At 39.5% G+C, this 15044-nt stretch overlaps 1 protein-coding gene across 5 annotated transcripts in view; it reads left to right on the top strand.

The window, feature by feature from the left end:
- The first annotated feature begins 3315 nt into the window (after window positions 1–3315).
- Window positions 3316–15044, top strand: part of MYO3A (myosin IIIA) — a 232002-nt gene continuing 220273 nt past the window's right edge. For 4 of the 5 annotated variants that reach the window (XM_073885535.1, XM_073885536.1, XM_025891892.2 and 1 more), the window contains exons 1-2: window positions 3316–3449; window positions 4076–4153. The gene's annotated coding sequence lies outside the window, so the exon portion shown is untranslated. Of the gene's footprint in view, window positions 3450–4026; window positions 4154–15044 lie in introns of all 5 variants that reach the window. The other variant, XM_073885534.1, reaches the window with a different exon arrangement.

The raw sequence follows: 15044 nt of genomic DNA, 5'->3' as shown, positions 1-15044 counted from the left end.
TTTAATCCTTATCATATTTCTCTTGTGCATGGTTTGACACACTGATCTAATTATATATTTGCCTAAAAGCTAGCCAGTAGTCCTAAAATCATTTATTGAATAAAATTTTTCTCCTACATGGCTTTTTATGGCTTCACATCATATGTTAAGTTCTTGTATCTATTGGCAAACCATAAAGGAAAATAATTGGTAAATTTAACCCAAATCTATTTGGAACTATTTAATCAGTTTCTTTTGAAAAGCAAAACTAACAGACTGAGAAAGTAAAAATCCACCTGGCTATTTATCAGACTGGGACAGCCAGCTGCAAGATGAACAGGAAACCATATTTCTTCCAAGGGCACATTGCAGTTCTAAAGTGTCACTACAGACATCTTCTTTGAGTAACTACTACTTTCTTACTCATTGGAAAATCGTGTTCTCTAAAATCCTAGATGATCAGAAATTTTAATTTTTGAAATTATATCAGTAAGAATGAAACATCCCACTCTTGCTCAGAGGTCTAACTCACTTTGATACAGACAAATGGCCTTGATTTTACAACTCATGTGAAGCTCTGCTCCACATGAGGTGTTTCTGAATATGACATTCCAAGTTTATCCAAGGAAGCAAACCCTAGGTTCATTTTGCAGTCCAACCCTCATGTTGGCCCCTTTACTCCCAGCCCTGCTGGGCTTTGAGTTTATCAAAACTCTGCCTCATGGTGGACAGTTGCCATTGCTGCAGTGAGTTGGTAAACTTGACAGTGAGACCACAGGTTTTGTCCTTGATGGTCTTAGGCTGATTGGATTGTACATACTATTCTATTCTTGTGTTGTGCCATACTATTAATTATTATAGTTTACGAATATGTTTTTATTTCATTGTTATCGAAAGGTTCTCAAACTTTTTGGTCTTAGACCCTCTTTTACACTCTTAAAAATCATTTGAGGACACCAAAGCGCTTTTGTTTGTGTGTTATGTCTCCTGATATTTACCATATTAGAAATTTGAGAAATTTAAAAATATATTTACTCAAAAATTAATTTAAAAACACTAGTAAATTCATTGCATGTTAGTATAGATAACATTTTTTAATGAACAATAACTACAGTTTTCCAAAACAAAAGAAATTTAGTGGAAGAGATGGCATTCCTTTACATTCTTGCAAATTTGTTTCATGCTTGGCATGATAGAAGATATATCTGCTTCAGCATCCAGCCTCTTGGTATAACACATAGGATGTAGCCAACTTGACTGTATACTTGTGAAAGAATGGATACTGAAAAAGAAGTGGAAAAAAAAAAGTCTTAATACTATCATGAAAGCAATTTTGATTTTGTGAACCCCTTGAATGACCTCAGATGCCCCAAGACCACAGTCTGAAAACCACTGGCCTTAGCTTTTCTAGTTTATGTAATTTCTCAGATGAATTCTAGAATATTTTTGTCTCTTAATTTAGGAGGTAATAATTGTGTATTTAAAATTTTGTTTTTTCACTTAAGGATATCCTCTGTCTCCCTAGTTAATAAAATATTTTTTAAATACTTTCTCAATAGTCCTGCATTTTTCTTCTTAGATCTACATTTCTCATTTTTTTTTATCATTCCTAGTTATTTCATATTCTTTGTTGCTATTGTAAATGGCATCCATTTTCCCATTGTATTTTAATTGGTTATTGTTGGCCTATTTTATTTTGTGTGTGGCCAGTTGGTTACTTCTTTTTTTTTTTTAAGATTTTATTTATTTATGTGAGAGAGAGAGAGAATGAGAGATAGAGAGCACGGGAGGGAAGAGGGTCAGAGGGAGAAGCAGACTCCCTGCCGAGCAGGGAGCCCGATGTGGGACTTGATCCCTGGACTCCAGGATCATGACCTGAGCCAAAGGCAGTCGCTTAACCAACTGAGCCACCCAGGTGCCCGGTTACTGCTTTTTATTATGTTAAATAATATATTTGATATGCTGGTTTTTAAAGAAGTAACTTAAAATTTTGAGTCTGTTTACATGTTAGTATTGATACGATATTCTCAATATACTGAGATATCCTCAGATACCAGATGTATCTGAGGCATAATGCGATATTCTGAGAAAAATTCATTGTTCAATTTCTAGAGTTCAAAGATCTTTCTGAGGAAGGATCTTGAATATGCTGAATGCCTTTTTGGCATCTATTCAAATGATCATGTTTTTGTTAAGGCAGATGCATTGATTAGGACTAGATGACCTCTGTTCTCTTCTAGAATTCTTCTCACTTAGATAACATCATGAATGTCAGACCCATTTAGATTATTAACAGAATCAAAGGACATTTTGACTGTGGCTCCCACCTGTTGAAGGGGAGGGTTGTGGGAGGAAGGCTTAACTGTGTGCCAATGTCCCTTGAAGCTGTTCAGGGGAATGTGGTCAGCATGGACCCATTCAGGGAGCTCAGAACCGTCAGGACAGGGAGGACAGACCTGGCGCCGCACGGGACCCACTAGAGGACTGGTAATTAACAGGAGTCTTCCTAGGGGGGCGCCTGGGTGGCTCAGATGGTTAAGCGTCTGCCTTCGGCTCAGGTCATGATCCCAGGGTCCTGGGATCCAGTCCCGCGTCGGGCTCCCTGCTCAGCAAGGAGCCTGCTTCTCCCTCTGCCTCTCTCTCTCATGAATAAATAAATAAAATCTTAAAAAAAAAAAAAAAACAGGAGTCTTCCTGAAGCAGAGTTTCCAGCTTTCATTTAGCCTGAGCCCCAGGTTCCTTAAATCGCCAAAGTGAATTGGTACCTGTGGGTGACTTCATTAGTCACTTTCCTTTCGCAGGTCTAAAACCGATGCTTATTTTCAGCCAGGGGCTTGAGCCCCATAGATTGGGGAAGTTCTTAGGGGGGGCGGGGGGAGAAAGGCACCGCGCATTAAAATTAGGTGAATTTGCTCCAGGACCCTAGGCATGTCCGGGAGGTTCCAGGGATCTGGGGGGCGCCCCAGGGTGGGCGCTGCATCCCCCTTGCCCCGCGTCCCCGACACCAGGCCAGGGAGGCGCGGGCCTGGTCCCGGAAAGACCCTCGCGGCCCCCGCCGCCAGCCCACCGCCCAGCGAGGTTCCGAGGCGCGGGTGGCGCGCGATCTCTCTCGGCGCGGGGCTGGGTGCGGCGGGGGCGCGGCGGGGAGGAAGCACGTTCCCGAGCCCCGGGAGGGGAGTAAGGAGGCGCCCGCTTCCCGCCCAGGTAGGGGTCAGGGCCGGGCGGGTGTGGCGAGGAGCCCGGGGAGGGGGCGGGGCCTGCGGGCCCTGGAGGCGGTGCCGCTTCCCCGCCCCGGGGTGGAGGGCGCGCCCCGGGCCGGCCCGGAGACCTGGAGGGGGAGCGTGAAGAACGTGCGGGGAGAACCGGAGGGGAGGACGCACCTCGCCCCGGCGGTCCGCGGGGGGACTTGTGGCGCCGCGCCGCGTTGGTCCCCGGGAGCTCTTGCTCGGGGATGATTTCTCTAGGAGCAGGTCGGTGGGCCTGGGGTCCCTGCAACTCCATATTCCTCTGGAAAGTTTCCTAAGGAGAGAGAAAAGTGCAGACAAGAGCACTGTGATCCTTGTTGAGAAATAGGGGAATCCTACCAGGAACGACGTCATTGAAACTTGCTAACAGCCCCGTTCTGTTTTCCAGGAGTTTCTTCTATTTGCACCTTGCTAACATTTTACTAAGAGAAATTTAAAACAAAAGCATTTTAAATGGTCATTTAGTAGTACTAGGATGTTAGTAATTGGACGTAAGCCTTGAAATAGCCCTTGTAACAGCACTAAAATTAAGAAGAAAAAACATTTTTTGAAAATCCGAAGACTCCTCATGGGTTTCGTTGTTTCTGCAGTTTTCGTGGTGATTGTAGGTGCTTAAGTAAAGCCTTAAGTTTTTTTTATAATTCACATTGATCCAGGAACTTTAGATTTGTTTTATGCTGGTAAAGGAGATGAGGTGCTTTATGCTCCGTGTTGTATAAAAATGCTAAAACGGAGGAAAAAATTATAGTCCTTCCATACTACCTAAATGTTTATAAATTCAGCTTCTAATTACTTTCCCCAGATCCTGGATGCTTATCCCTGTAACACCATGACTTTGTTGTGTGTCACAGGCCCAGGATCACAGCTGCAGCCTGGACACTTTGTCTTGTATCTGAGCATTATGCTTTACTCTTCAGACTTTTTTAAAGGTAGGTGATCAAATTGACAACTTTTCTGGATTTGCTGGAGCCTAAGTTCCAAGTTTTGACAAATAAATGAGGGTCCGTGTTATTCATGCCATCTTGATTTTTATGACATTATAAAAGATAATTGTTTTCAAATTGGAGAATTTAGAGATGTATAAGATTTCAACGATAACTTTTTTTTATGAATGTATTGATGTGATGTCTAGCGTGTGTGAAAAATTACTCTCATTTGTCTTAGTCCTTTTTTATTATTATTGGTGGGGCAAAAAAGTGCAAAGTGAAAGGTTCAACTTGATGGTCTTATAATACCAGCCTGGTATATCTATTTGCAGAGATTGTGGTCACATCACAAAAGGGGATAGTATTGTCTTGCCTTCCTCTTCCATCTTCCTTTTACGACCCAATTTTTTTGTGCACATGTTTGAAAAAAACTTTTATCTGCCAAATCCAAAATATTTGAAGGTCCATTAGTTGCTACTAATAGTTTGGTGAACAAACAAATATTTGTAAGTGAAAATCTACTTTAGAGTATATGAATGTAGATTATATAAAGTTGTGATTTTAAAATGTTTTATCATTTTAATGATTTCTGCAATGTCAGTACTCTAAACTTTTCATTTCCAACTTTTTTTTTTAAACAATGATCTCTTCATTAGTCTTTCCCCTGGATCCATAATTTGAAAAATTGTATCTAACAAACAAACTCCCTTTCCTTGGTAATAGGAAACAAACTCAGTTATCCATTAGAGGGTAAATAGAAGATTTCCATTAGACTTTCAAAATAATTCACAGAAAACTCTTTACCATTTTGGGGACCACAGAGAGTCACGACCCTCAAGTTGGGGAGCATTACTCTTCTGAACTGAAATCATCTATCATTGAACAACAACTTTCTACCATGTCCTTTGACCTCGTCTTTTTCTTGACTCTACCATTCACCAGCATTATGACCTTAAAAACTCTCCCTAATCCCAGTCTCTTTTCTGAAAATGCGGGTTACAGTAATGCCTTTCTGGAATGTTTCTTATGAGTCTTAAATGACACAATGCATATAAAACTATAAGTACAGTAGGCACCTGGCATATGGCAGTCAGTCAGAAAAATGCTAGCCACTGTTAGTGTCCATTTTTCCTGAGCTCGGAGGATAATCACACCATGTGGTTAGGTTTATGTCTATTGTCTATTTCTTGACAAAGAACACAAATCCTCATGTAGAAGTCATAAGGTGATAGCATAAAAGCTGAATTTGGTCTTTGGATATGTTGATTTGGGTGAGCTCATCACTTTAAAATAATTGAATTATTTACCAATATTTTAGAATTAGTACATTTTGCATTTTGCATAAATTCCCAGAGTCCTAGCTTTTCCTGAGAAACAGGAGGGCCAGGCAAGGGGGAGCTTGCAACCGTTAGCAGCTGAAGCCAGCATATGGTTGCCCACTTTGGGTGGAGTGCGTACACTCTCCAGTTTCCACAGGGTCTCCACTCCCTGCTCGTACTTTCTCCCACCTGCCTCACTCATGTATTTCACCTCCCTTGCCCTGCAGACATTTCAGGTTGTGATTTCTGACTCGGAAAATATACCTTACTAATTTGAACGGGTAATTGTGTGGCCAAAACCATAACCCAACTTTTATCCTTTAAAAAGGAGTACAGTAATCCTGTATTACAATTTATGAAGCATTTCCTTATTTGATACTTAAATCAACTCAGAATTAGTTCAGACATGCATTATCATTGCATTTTATAACTGTGGACATTGAAGCTTATGGGTTTGTACTAAAGCTTGAAATAGTGTTCCGATGACTTAAAGTTGTTTTGGGTTCTCACTAATGCCACTTTTTATTTTATTTTATTTTAGATTTTATTTATTTATTTATCAGAGAGAGAGCACAAGCAGGTGGAGTGGCAGAGGCAGAGGGAGACCCCACTGACCAAGGATCCCAATGTGAGACTTGATCCCAGGACCCTGGGATCATGACCTGAGCTGAAGGCAGAAGCTTAACCAACTGAACTACCCAGGCGCCCCACTAATGCCACTTTTTAACTATGGAGAAATTTGTCAGGAAATGATAGCCTTTCTTTTGGTTTCAGCACTTATTTTAAGCAAGTACTTTTATTTCCATAATTACAAACTGAGAAAATGAGTGGTAGAAAGAACACATGTATGGAAGTACATCAGTAGTCCTTGTTGGCCCTCTCTACAGAGCATCTTTAAGCAAATTGAAGGGAACAAAACATTGACTACGGCTCATTCAAAACAGACCATACATATAACTAGACAAGATCTGTTTTAAGCCATACTTTATTACCTATGTTATTGGAAAGCTGAAAGAGATATTATGTCCAGTTCATCTGGTCTGCAGTTACACTGGACCAGAGATTTCTGTGAGTGTGTTTTAAAGTTCTGAGAAAGGAGATAGCAAAACTTGTGTGGTGATTCAGCCTGGTGTCTCTGTGAAGTTGTTTTATATAGCAAACACACTTTTTAGTGGGCTTCTTTTAACCAGGGAGGCTTTATTCCTTTCACAATCATGCCAAGAGGATAATCTATGCAATAAGATAAAAGAAGGGGTAGTTCATTTGTGGGTGTGGTAACTGTGTGTGATCTTCATGGTACGTGTATGAGAGAAAGTCAAGCCAGCCGTGCAGAGGGTTCGAGGAAGCAGCTAAGCCAAGACAACAGGACATCCTTCAGCAGACAAGAGTTTCAGTGTCCAAACACCTGTCAGGAGAGAGTAGAGGCTGAAGACACAGGGAGTGGTGAAGAAAAACTTAGAGTGAGTTTAGGGGTGTCAGAAAGAGCCAGATCATTCAGGGTCTGGAGAACGCAGTAAGAATATGGATTTTGAAGGCTTGTTAGCAGGAAAATTATGTGATCTGATTTTCTGTGTTGAGATCATTCTGGCTGCCGTGTGGAGAGGGACAACTTAGGTAGCTGACCTGTTGACCTTCCAGTATGTCCTCTTCCATCACAGGCAGGAGGTCCTTTTGAATCTAGCTTAAACTTTACATGGTGAAGTTGAAAGAGCTTAGCAGAAGTGGGTGCATTGAGGGAAGGATCCTCCATTAATGTTCTGCAAAAATATATGATGAGTATTTTTTAAAAGTAAGAATCGGGGTATTACAATAATGCTTGGCTTTGAGTAAAGCCATCTGCTACTTTCTTTATATAATGGTGTTTTGAGGTTCTCGTGTTTAATGTAAGTATTTAACATGTATATTTATCTTAAAAGTCTGAAGTTAGTGGGCTCCTGGGTGGCTCAGTCGTTAAGCATCTGCCTTTGGCTCAGGTCATGATCCCTGGGTCCTAGGATCGAGCCCCACATCAGGCTCCCTGCTCCTCCTTCTCCCACTCCCCTGGCTTGTGTTCCCTCTCACTCTCTCTCTCTCTTTGTGTCAAATAAATAAATAAATAAAATCTTTAAAAAAAAAAGTCTGAAGTTAGTATTTCTAACTGCCTCTTTAACCATATAAGTAATTTAGGAACATTGAAATCCTATTACTATACTTTTCATTATTATTCATGTTATTCATTTCATTATTATTCATTATTATCTAGTATTGTGTCTTGCAGTCAGTGCTAGTTTAAATCTTTTTTTTTTTAAATTAATTAATTTATTTATTTCAGAGAGAGAGAGAATGAGAGATAGAAAGCACGAGAGGGAAGAGGGTCAGAGGGAGAAGCAGACTCCCTGCCAAGCAGGGAGCCCGATGTGGGACTCGATCCCGGGACTCCAGGATCATGACCTGAGCCGAAGGCAGTCGCTTAACCAACTGAGCCACCCAGGCACCCGCAGTCAGTGCTAGTTTAGATTTATACACATGCATAACAGTTTCTTTGCTGTTTTTTGGCAATTTAGACCTTTCTTGCGGATCGTTGTTGTTCCTGAAAGGTATCCTATAAATGTGCTCTTTCTCAGGGGTCATTATGGTTAAACGCAAATTTTTTTGGTGAAAAATGTCTTTATCTTGCCTTTGATCTTGAAAGGTACTTTTGTGGATACTTTTGTTTATTTTAGGTTAACAATTATCATCTTTCATTTGAATACATACATGTTTTTTGAATTTATTATATTACTGCTTTCTATTTTAATATCCGCAGTCAAGGGGCATCTGGGTGGCTCAGTCGGTTGAGCGTCTGACTCTTGATTTCTGCTCAGGTCATGATCTCAGAGTCCTGGGATCAAGCCCTGAGTGGGGCTCCCCACTCAGCAGGGAGTCTGCTTGTCTCCCTCCCCTCTGTCCCTCCCCCTGCTTGCTCGCTCTCTCTAAAATAAATAAATCTTAAAAGAAAAAAAGAAAGAAAATCAGCAGTCATTCTAATTGTTTTCCTCTACATGTAATATATCTTTTCTAGTTGGTTGGTTTTAAGAGGTGTTCTTTGTATTTGGTGTTCCATGGTTTTACTGTGGTGTGTATCTAACTGTGGATTTCTTTTTATCTACCCTACTTGAGCTTCCTAAATTTGAGTGTTCACACTTTTCACCTCTTTAGGAAAACTCTCAACCATTACCTGTTGCTTTTTCTCCATTCTCTCTATTCTTGCCTTCTCAAATGGATTGGGTGTGTGTTGGACTGCATGGGTCTGGAAAACGGTTAATACCGGGTAGTTCAACAGGGAATTTCAGATGGTGCTCTAGTCTGAATGTTTGTGTCCTCCCAAAATTCCTGTGTTGAAATCCTAAGCACCAGGGTGATGGGAGGTGGGGCCTTTGGAGGTGATTAGGTCATGAGGGAGGAGCCTCATGAATAAGATTAATGTCCTTATAAAAGAGACCCCAGAGATCTAACTCATCTTCTCCACAATGTGAGGTTATTGTGAAAACCCAGCTCTCTAGAAAGTGGGCCCTCACTAGACATTGGATCTACCAGCACATGACGTGGGACTTCCCAGCCTCTAGAACTGGGAGAAATAAGTATTTTTTTGTTTCTAAGCCACCCAATTTATGGTATTTTTGTTACAACAGGCTGAACAGACTAAGACATGTGAAAAATCAGTGAGAAATGTTTTGGGATATCTAAATGCCAAACAGGGCCTAGTGAGGCAGTTTATGTTCAGCAATAGCAAAAAAAAAACTCTTGTCACTGCTTGGGCTGTAGGGTTGCCGTACGGAGGTAGTCTTACCAGAACCCAGAAACTGAGGCCATCTTGAACCGTGGCAGGTTTTTCCTTATAGGAACAGGGACCGTGGAGACATAGCCACTGGTGGAGACATCATAAAACCCAGAGAAAGCAGAGGAGAAATAACCTGGTATCCCTTCCTCCTCCCATCCAGTCTCCTGCCCGAGACTCTCACGGACAGAACCTAGCAGAGGAGTAAGTGAAGGGAGCGAGTAGTGTGGGAAGTAACAGTTTTGAGATATCAGCTCCCCAGACTCAGGACATGGAAGGTTATGCGTGGATCTGAGGGCAGGCGGACCGTTCCATTCTCCTTTCCATATCTTTCGGTTTGGCTTTTGTGTTTTTCATTACTTTGTTTCCCTATACCGCATCCCGAGTAACATCTTTATTTGTGGCGAAATGTGCATTACATACAATTTACCCTTTTAATCATTTTTAAATGTGCAGTTCCATGACATTAAGTATGCTCACATTGTTTTACTGTTATCACCACCATCCATCTCCAGAATTTTTTTATCTTGCTGAACTAAAACTCTACCCATTAAACAACAATTTCCATTTATTCTCCTTCCCCCACGTCCCTAGTAACCACAATTCCTCTTTCCTTCTCTGAATTTGACTATTCTAGGTATGCTATATAAATGGAATCGTGCAATATTTGCCGTTTTGTGGCTGCCTTTTTCCACTAAGCGTAGTGTCTTCTAGGCTAATCCATATTGTAGCATGTATCAGAATGTCCTTTCCCCTCTAAGCCTGTGTAATATTCCATATTCTATGTCTGTACAACATTGTATTCATGTCCGTTGATGGACATGTGGGTTGCTCCCACCTTTTAGCTACTGCGGATAATACTGCTATGAACATGGATATACATATATCTCTTTGAGAACTTGCTTTCACTTCTTTTGAATATATACCCCAAAGTAGAATTGTTGGTAATTCTGTGTTTTTCTGAGGAACCACTACCCCATTTTCCACAGCAGCTGCCCTAGTTACATTCCCACCAGTACTGCACAAGAGTTCCAATTTCTCCCAACCTCAACAACGCTTGTTTTCTGTGTTTTTGATAATAGCCATCCTAATGGTGGTGAAGTAGTATCTCATTATGGTTTTGATTTGCATTTTCCCAATGATTAGTGGTGATGAGCGTCATTTCATTTGCTTATTGGCCATTTGTATATCTTTTTGGACAAGGATCTATTCAAGTCCTTTGCCCATATTTTAAATTGGGTTATTTTGTTGTTGTCTTGTAGGAGTTCTTTTTACATTCTGGTTAACCCTTTATAAGATACAGGACTTGGAGATATTTTCTTCTATTCTGCAGGTTGTCTTTTCACTCTGTTGATAATGTCCTTTGATGCACAAGCGTTTTTAATTTTTATGAAATCCAGTTTATCTGTTTTTTCTGTTGCCTGGGTTTTAGTGTCACATCCAAGAAATCATTGCCAAATCCACTGTCACATCCAAGAAATCATTGCCAAATCCACTGTTATGAAGCTTTTCCCCTATGTTTTCTTCTAAGTTCTGTAGTTTCTGCTCTTGTGTTTAAGTCTTTGATACTTAGGGGTTAATTTTTCAATCTTTTTTTTTTTTTTAAAGATTTTATTTATTTATTTGACAGAGAGAGACACAGCGAGAGGGGGAACATAGCAGAGGGAGTGGGAGAGGGAGAAGCAGGCTTCCCGCTGAGCAGGGAGCCTGATGCGGGGCTCGATCCCATCATGATGTGAGCCAAAGGCAGACACTTAACAACTGAGCCACCCAGGCGCCCCATCTTTCTTTCTTTTTTTTTAAGATTTATTTATTTGAGAGAGAGAGAGCGAGAGCAAGCATGGGGGGAAGGAGCACAGGGGGAGAGAGTCCCAAGTAGGCTCCCCGATGATCCCAGAGCCTGATGTGGGGGGGTTAATTTTTTGTATATAGTGTAACATAAGAATTCAACTTTGTTCTTTTACATATGGTTTTTCAGTTTTCTCAACACCAGTTGTTGAAAAGTTTGTTCTTTCCCTTATTAATGGGCTTGGCAGTCTTGTTGAAAATCATTTGACCATATATGTGAAGTTTTATTTCTGGGTTCTCTAATTTATTCTTTTGATCTATATATCTGTCTTTATGCCAGGATCACACTGTTTTGATTACTGTGACTTTGAAATAAGTTTTGAGATCAGGAAGTGTGAGACCTCCAACTTCATCCTGCTTTTTAGTATTGTTTGGGTTATTTGAGATTCTTTGAGATTCCATATGAATTTTAGGATGGATTTTTTTTTTCTATTTCTTTTTGGGATTTTGATAGGGAATGCATCTGTAGATTGTTTGGGGGTAGTATTAACATCTTAACAATATCAAGTCTTCCAATGTGTGAGCACAGGATGTCTCTACATTTCTTTGCGTCTTGTTTAATTTCTTTCAACAGTGTTTTATAGTTTTCACTGGAGCACTTGGTATTATGCACAAACAATGAATCATGGAACACTACATCAAAAACTAATGATGTGATGTATGGTCATTAACATAACAATAAAAAATTTAAAGAGAAAAAAATTTATTCCTAAGTATTGTTCTTTTTGGTGCTATTGTAAATAGAATTGTTTTCTGAATTTCCTTCTCAGAGTCATTGTTAGTGTATAGAAATGAAACTGATTTTATATCTCACAGCTTTACTGAATTCATTGATTAGTTCTCACAGTCTTTTTGTGGCCTCTTTAGGGTTTTCTACATATAAGATCAAGTCCTCTATAAATAGAGAAATAAAGTTAATTTTAATCTTCCCTTCCAATTTGGGTGTCTTTTTTTTTTTTACTTTTGATATGGGAAGGCTTTATCCTTTTAGTTTAACTTTATTTTATTTACATTCAATTAATTAACATATAGTATATTATTAGTTTCAGAGGTAGAGTTTGGTGATTCATCAGTCTTATATAACATCCAGTGCTCATTACATCACGTGCCCTTCTTAATGCCCATCACCCAGTTACCCCATCCCCCCACCTCCAGCAACCCTCAGTTTGTTTCCTATAGTTAAGCATCTCTTTTGGTTTGTCTCACTCTCTGATTTCATCTTGTTTTATTTTTCCCTCCCTTCCTCTATGTTCCTCTGTTTTGTTTCTTAAATTCCACATATGAGTGAAATCATATGATAATTGTCTTTCTCTGATTGACTTATTTCACTTAGCCTGATACCCTCTAGTTCCATCCACATTGTTGCAAATGGCAAGATTTCATTTTTTTGATAGCTGACTGATAATTACCACATCTTCTTTATCCATGGATGTCTTCTCTTTTTCTTGACTGCTTGCTCTGGGAAGGACTTCTGGTACTGTGTTGAATAGAAATGGCAAAAGTAGGCCTCCTTGGGCACCTGGGTTGCTCAGTCGTTAGGCGTCTGCCTTCGGCTCAGGTCATGATCCTGGGGTCCTGGGATTGAGCCCCATGTCAGACTCCCTGCTCAGCAGGAAACCTGCTTCTCCCTCTCCCACTCCCCCTGCTTGTGTTCCTGCTCTCACTATCTCTCTCTCTGTCAAATAAATAAATAAAATCTTAAAAAAAAAAAAAGTAGGCCTCCTTGCCTGTTTCTGTTCTTAGAGGGAAGGCTTTCAGTCTTTCACCAATGAGTGTGATGTTAGCTATGGGTTTTTCATACATGGCCTTTATTACGTCCAGGGAGTTTTCTTCTATTCTTAGTTTGGGTGTTTTTTTTAAATCTTAAACAAGTATTAAATTTTATCAAATGCATTTCTGCATCAATTTAAATGATCATTATTTTACTCTTCATTTTGTTAATGCCATGTATTACATTGATTGATATTCATATATTGAACCATTCTTGCATTACAGGAATAAATCCCACCTGGTCATTGTATGTGACCCTTTGAATATGCTATTGCATTCAGAGTGGTGGTATTTTATTTGAAGATTTTTGTATCAGTGTTTATTGGGATATTGGTCTGCAGTATTCGTTTCTCGTAGTGTCTTTGCCTGGCTTTGGTATCAGGGTAAAGCTGGCCTCATAGAATGAATTAGGCACTGCTCACTCTTAAATTTTTTAGAAGAGTTTAAGAATTCTTAGTCCTTGCTTTTTAAGAGTTGAAGGTGCTGGGCACCTGGGTGGCTCAGTTGTTAAGTGTCTGCCTTCGGCTCAGGTCATGATCCCAGGGTCCTGGGATCGAGCCTGCATCGGGCTCTCTGCTCAGCAGGAAACCTGCTTTTCCCTCTCCCACTCCCCCTGCTTGTGTTCCCTCTCTCGCTGTGTCTCTCTCTGTCAAGTAAATAAATAAAATCTTTAAAAAAAAAAAAGAGTTGAAGGTGTTAATTTTTGTTTAAGGTGTTAATTTTTCTTTAATGTTTAGTAGAATTAACCAGTAAATCTATGTGTTCCTGGGCTTCTTTTGTTGTTGAGAGGTTTTTGATTACTGATTCAATTTCCTCACTACTTATAGGCCTATTCAAATTTTTAATTTTTTCATGATTCAGTCTTGGTGCTTGTGTGTTTTTAAGAATTTGTCCATTTCATCTAGTTTATCCATTGTGTGGGCATGTAATTGTTCCTAGTTCAGTCCTTTCTATTTTTATGGAATCAGTAGTAATGCCTCCTCTTTCATTTCGTTTTACTTATTTGTGTTTTCTCCATTTTTTTTCTTAGTCTAACTAAAGGTTTGTCAATTTTGTTTATCTCTTGGAGAACAAATGCTTGGTTTTATTGATTTTTTTTTCTATTGTTTTTCTCTTTTCTATTTTATTTATCACTGCTCTAGTATTTATTATTTCCTTTTATTACTTTTGGGTTTAATTTTTTTCCTTTTCCTCTAATTCTAGTTTTAGGGTATAAAATTAGGTTTTGAGATTTTTCTTCTATTTTAACATAAGTTTTTATACCTATAAATTTGCCTCTTAGCACTGCTTTTGCTGCATCCCTCAAATTCTGCTGTGTGGTAGTCTCATTTGCTTCAAGATATTTTCCAGTTTTCCTTGTGATTTCTTGTAGGACTCATTATTTAATAGTGTGTTTAATTTTCCAGGTTTTTTTTGGCTATTGATTTCTAATTCCATTATGTTCTGATTGAAAAAGGTATTTTGGGGGCACCTGGGTGGCTCAGATGGTTAAGCATCTGCCTTCGGCTCAGGTCATGATCCCAGGGTCCTAGGATTGAGCCCCACATCGGGCTCCCTGCTCAGCAAGGAGCCTGCTTCTCCCTCGCCCTCTGATACTCCCTCTGCTTGTGCTCTCTGGCTCTCTCTGTCAAATAAATAAAATCTTAAGAAAAAAGAAAAAGGCATTTTGTATGTTTTCAGTCTTTTAAATTTTATTAAGACTTGTTTTATGGTCTAACATATGGTTTATCTTGAAGAATATTCCATCTACACTTGAGAAAAATGTGTATTCTGCTATCGTTAGATGGAGTGTTCTGTATGTGTCTGTTAGATCCGATTGGTCCTTAGTGTTGTTCAAGTCCTATATTTCCTTCCTGATCTCTGTCTCATTGTTTTATCCACTACGGAAGGCAGGGTATTGAAGTTGCCTGCTATTATTGTAGAGCGATTTATTTGTCTTTGAATTACATCAGTGTTTGTTTTACATATTTTGGAGCTTTGGTGTTTTGTGCATATATATTTATAATTGTGATATCTTCTTGGTGAGTTAATGCTTTTATCGTTATATAATGTCTAGCATCCTTAATTTCAATCTGAAAGACTCTCTTTAGCAGTTCTTGTAGGACAGATCTAGTGGTAATGAACTCCCTCGGCTTTTATTTATTTGGGGAATGTTAATTTC

This window comes from Callorhinus ursinus, unplaced genomic scaffold, assembly GCF_003265705.2.
Source record: "Callorhinus ursinus isolate GAN/ISIS: 27379988/994484 unplaced genomic scaffold, GSC_fseal_2.0 scaffold63, whole genome shotgun sequence".
NCBI classification, from domain to species: Eukaryota; Metazoa; Chordata; class Mammalia; order Carnivora; family Otariidae; genus Callorhinus; species Callorhinus ursinus.
This window is presented reverse-complemented; position numbering and strand designations above follow the sequence as displayed.